This window comes from Danio rerio, chromosome 24, assembly GCF_052040795.2.
Source record: "Danio rerio strain M-AB ecotype USA chromosome 24, GRCz13ab, whole genome shotgun sequence".
Taxonomy (NCBI): Eukaryota; Metazoa; Chordata; class Actinopteri; order Cypriniformes; family Danionidae; genus Danio; species Danio rerio.
In genome coordinates this window covers 16,720,242-16,726,241 of record NC_141044.1, presented here as the reverse complement: position 1 = coordinate 16,726,241, position 6,000 = coordinate 16,720,242, and positions in this window count along the sequence as shown.

The window sequence follows — 6,000 nt, the reverse complement described above, 5'->3', positions numbered from 1 at the left end:
ATATATATATATATATATATATATATATAAATATTTATATATATATGTAAATAAGTCAGGTTATGTTGACCCTTAAAATCGAGCAATATTTCTTCCATTTCTTGCTATTTTGTTTGTTTTTACTTCAAAAACTATATGCAAGAACTATATTCAAGAACTTATATAAAAGGATTACTTAAAGAAACAACAAGAGAAACTCTTTACTTCTTAACAATAACTGTGGTAAAATCTATATCTATATCTCTAATAAAAGCTTTAGAAAACTCATGTTAACATTTTGAACACAAGAAAAGTAGACTTGTTAGAGCAGGCTTTGACTGAAAAATATTTAAACTCAGGCTTATTCTGAAAACTTACCTCTATATACATTTCTAAATAGTGCCAAACAAGTCCCAGGAGGTAGTTTCTTTTTTTTATTTATTAATTTTTTTGTGCAGTTTTTGTTTTCCTAAATCCACCAGAGGCAGTGGTGTATGCTTTTTTTAGATCTCAAATTTCTCTCGCAAGTGCTATTCGCACCTGCTCTTTCACGGATCTGTTGACAGACTGACTGATTGACTGACTAACAAACCAATCAAGCGATATCCCCACCCACCCCCTTCCCTAAACCTAACTGATAATATTTGAAAAAGCACAGATTAACCTTAGCTTTGTTTTGAAGACAAAATGCAGCTTGTGTACTTCTGGCTACATAATTCGGGATCTCCAAAAGTGTATGCAGGGCTACATTTTCAGAATGAGCCTTCATATGACTCATCTAAAACAGGCCACACACCAAAGAGCAGCTTTGTCTATGACAATTCAAGGTACAGTATCACACACCAGGAGACCACCTTCCAATTTAATATGAAACAAGGAATGTGAACATTGTCCAGGCTGGCCCAATTTATTTTACAAATTTCTGACCTCTTAATTTGGCACTATTTGTTTGATTTTGCAACAGATTTTTCATTAAATTCAGTGATCGCAGAATCATTACACAACATTACTTAACCCATCACTGTACAATTTTTTTAATTATTCATTATAGCAAAAGTGATGGAAAAGTAAGGGAATTTGACATTTGGCTTAAAGTGGGAACTCTGTTTTTACTCAAAATTAAGCACATCTAACACCTCATCAGCTGTACGAATTGTTCATTGCTGTCATTTTGCTCTCTTTTCTGTACTTGCTGTTTTTCTATTTTGACTGACTGGTTACTTTGTGTGAAATCTGTGGTAAATTGTAAAAGGAACAGGCTTGTTATTTTCATTTGAACAAATAGGATGCTGACTGTACTTAGAGTGAGACGTTATAAGTTCTGTTAACATGTCAGAAGTAATAAATTAAATCACTTATTCATGTGAACGTTTGCATTAATCCAAAACGTGCGGAAACAATCTGGAGTTTGTGTTTCGGTAGCCTAGATTGTAATTAAATAATATTTTAAAACTCTGTTTCATGTTTGCTTTGGGTTTCTGTCTGAAATAGGTCTAATTATAAGACTTGTTTGGCAGGTCAAGAGAAGCTCCTTCCACTCAAAATATATTCAATTTGAGAGTCATATTTTTAGCGTTTCCCTTCATCCGTAAGTTCAATTCTGATGCCAAGGAAAAGGTGGGCGTAGAAAGGCAGACATTACCTCTGGTCACCATAATATTTCAATTCATCGTCAACAACCTTGAGCTTGCCAGACTGAATCGCTTTCAAAGGTTTAGGAAAATGTAGCATGTAAATAGAAAAAAGAATGAGTAAGATTGTTGAAGATGTTCCAAAGAACTGAAAGAGAAAAATACATGCTGATCTCAGTTCAGTTGATCACACTACAGCTTAAAATGTTATTAATGGTGACTGTTATTACAAATGACTCTCAAAAAAAACATGAGTCTTGAGGTTTGTCTTTCATCACTCACACAAACATCTTCAGTCTTCAATCTGCCGCTGCCAACCACTGCACGTGTGTCGATGGAAAGTTGTGGGAACACCCGGCCTCATTTGTCCTGCATGAACTTCTGCTTTCCAAAGACAGTCCTGCATGCTCTATTTGGTCAACTAGCCTATTTTATAACACACATCCTTTAGTTTGAACTTACATTGTAACTTACAGTTTTTTTTAATATATAGATTCTTATTACCTTTTATGTACAAATATCTAATCAGTAAACGCAACCCAGGCTTGTTATTGAAATGTGCCCCATATACATTTTTGGAGATCGTGATACGTTCTTGCGTAAATCCACCAGAGGCTACTGTCGACCTACTCACTGACTGACTGACTGACTGACTCTCTTTCCTAAACCCAACCGACAGTGTTTTCAAAAGCAATCCAGAAAAAGAAAAGCCCTCGAGACTGCCTAATTTTTACCCCATTTTTAGATCTTACCACATTCTTACCCTGTTATTTACTTGTTTATTTTATTTTTATGTTTTTTTTATTTTTTGTCTTACCTGCTTTCTGGAATCATTCTTCGTCAGACTTAAAACCCAATCGTCGTGGTCAACTCTTCTTTGTGTCTCAAGTCTGGTGAAGTACATGGCAAATTACTGGGCAAACTGGTAACAGCGGAAAAGCGCGAAAAGAAACAGAAGCTGATGGCAGCGTCATACCGCCCCATAGAGTTCCTTTTAAAAGGAAATTCAGCCATGCATAGCTCTGGCTACATAATTTATGCTCTCCAGAAATGTATATGGGGTAAACTTTTCACAGTGAGCCAGTGTTGCATAGATCTTATGGCAGCAATTCAATGCATTTAGGCATATAGATATTAGCTGTGTTTCCATCTAAAGATGTGAATTAGACTAATGCACAAAACTGGACTATGGCATAAAGAACATCTTCCAAGAGGTTGTTTATAACAAATAAAAGGGACCAAACACTGACCTTTGTGGTACACTGTAACTAGGACATTGGTTTTACTGAAAACTTGGCTCATTCGGAGAGAGCTCTATGAACTGAACTAAATGTGTCAGATAACAAAATGTGCAAGAAAAGAAAAAAAGAAAGAAAAGAAACAAAGGAACAAGCAGAAAACATTGCATTATAGGACAAACTTTTTTTCAGTGTCCTTGGACACGGAAATAATAAACTCTTTGTTTAATACAGTAGTTATAAGTCATCAATCAAATTATGAGGTAAATATCATCACAAATTTTGACTTGTACTGACAAAGATAAAATTATTGTGTCTAATTAATTGTTTACGTTTGTAGCAAGTATGCAATAACTGGTATAATGTACATCAAGCAAATTGGTTTTACTGAATAAAGATTTTTGTCTTTGCTGATGAGCCCGTAAGGCTTTATTCTGTGAGAACAACCAGCTAGATATACATTGCTGACTATGCTTTAAGAAAGCGGTGGCAACACTTATCTAAATTTCCTACATATTGCTTTTTCAGGGTTCATACACATTTTTACTACTAAAATTCCTTGACTTTTCCAAAACTTTAAAATAAATATTCATGATATTCATGAATATTCACGTATAGGTGGTAAATAAGAAAAAAAAATGCATGTATAAATTCATTACAGCATATACAAAATTATGTGACAATCCATGTAGTTTATGTTTATTTTTATTTCTGTAAAATAATTTTTAGAAAGTGTCTAAAAATTTTATGTTGGCTTGTGTTTTCACAAGACTTGAGATTAGTACAAATTAGCCTTTTGCACCCACAGTATCTTACCTCTGCAGTTAGATATTGTTTCTGGACACGACACTTAAATACATCTTGAATTAGGATTAAAGTGAGTGAAAGAGAGGCAAAGCTAAAATTGCTTTAGATTTTTTAAGTTTTTTATTTTTTTGAAGTTTACACATCAAAATAGGTGTCAAGAGTAATTCAGATTCATCTCAAATATGTTCAAGTACACAGATATTTGCTAAACAAATTTTCATGACTTTTCCAAAAAAATTTGAGTTTATTTGTTTTTACAAAACTTTCCCAGGCCTAGACAATGCCTTTTCGAAATGTCATGACTTTTCCAGGTTTTTCAGTACTGCATAAACTCTGCTTTGGAGTAACTTCCATCCAAAGCGACCTAACCAACCCAGAATCATTCCGAAAATGTATCTCTATACATTTGTGGAGAGCGCCAAATAGATCCTAGGAGTTTTTTGCAGTTTTTGTTTTCGCGAATCCACCAGAAGCATGTTTTTTAGATCTCAGTGTTATTTGTGTCTGCTCTTCTAACGTAAATCCTCCAGAGGCCGCTGTTGATTGACTGAAAGACTGACTGACTGACCAATCAACTGACCCACCCTCCTTCATCCCTAATCCCAACAAATAGTGTTTTCGAAAGCACAGATATCGCCATATGCCATATTCATGTCATATGTAGACATGCCATATTCACACCCTGTTATCTACTTGTTAATTTTATTTCTTGGCTTTTGTTTTTGTCTTACCTGCTTTCTGGAACCATTCTTCACCAGACTTAAACCGTGTTGTTGCAGTCAACCTTTCTCTGTGTCAAGTCTGCCAAAGTATGCGTTGAGACACTGGACAAACTGGTAACAGTGGGAAAGCTGTCCACATTGGTGGAAAAACCTGAGGGATAAAAGCTAAAACAGGCCACGGCAATAGTGGAGATATTTTTAGGAAGTGTACTTTTTTTGTTGTTGCTTTTTTTCTTGCCATAATTCAAAATATATTTTTAGAACAACCTATGTTCTGTTGTCAATATTATTTTAAAAAAAATAATAATAAGTTAAATTGTCCGAGATATGAACAAAAGCAAGTGATCCATCAAAGTTTAATTAAAAAAAATATTGAATGGTTATAAAAATCACTAAAATAATTTATACAAATAAAAATATTCAGTTAAAAAAATATTGAGCAATATTAATGATATAGTTCCAGAAACTTTCTACTTCTGTTTATCTGTCTGACTTGACGGTGGGTTTCTTTTGACCGCTCCCTGTCGTTTTAAAGAACATCACAATGGCGAACGCAGCAAATAAAAAAGCCCAGTCCACTTTGTGTGGAAGTTTGCGATGCGGCCCCAGGCAAAAGTATAAATCCAGCTTTAGCGTTTGCTTCAAAGACAAAATGCAGCCATACGTACTTCTGGCTACATAATTTGCGATCTTCCGAAACGTATATAGGGCTACATTTTCAGAATGAGTCTGTTGTATGTTGGACCTAACTCCAATAAACTGGCAAAATTATTTATCAAGGTGTTGAAATTGTGTCTTGATTACATTAGTGGCACTTTATATTATAAGCATATGTTAGTTAGGCAGTCACCCTGCATTACTCTGTTTTGTTATGATGTCAGTGTGCCGGCTAGTAATTACACTTAAGTTGTTTCTGGACCGCAGGCGTTCAGGTGGAACACAAGCTGGATAGAGAATGATGTTTTGGACTTTGGCCATAAATAATGTCTTTCAATGGCACAGCAGACTGTGACTGTGGCACATCTGAAAAGAGTCAGGCAGCACTGACAAAGTGGACTTCTAATAAACAAGTTATTTAAAATAAGGCATAGAGTGTATGATACTGCAGCTGTCTAATACTCAACAAGAAGCACCTGGTTTAGTAGTTATCTACCCATCCTTCTTACCAAGAAGACATTCAATTCTTCAGCTAAATTAGATCTACAGAATCCATCAACCTGACTGAATGAAAGTAATGAGCAATTGTGCCGCTCAATAAAACGACTCTATAATCCGCAAGGGAATTGTTTTTGGGGTGAGAGAGCAGTAAACACTGAAAATTATTCCATCTGGTTTTCATTACAGACAGATGGCCTCAATCGTTTCTCTGGGTCCATGCATTGTGCCAGTCCTGGTTTTCCAGAAAATAATTACAACAATAAAAATCACATTATTATCTGTAAACACACAATATTTTTAGACATTGGGTGGGATTACTGGATTTTATTAAATTTAAATTTTAATAAATGTGAGGTAGAAAACACACAAATATATGTACAGTACAATTATACATGCATACATTATCCAAAATTGTAAAGTGCCAATTGCTACCTTGTTGATTATTGTATCTCAATTCAATTGTAA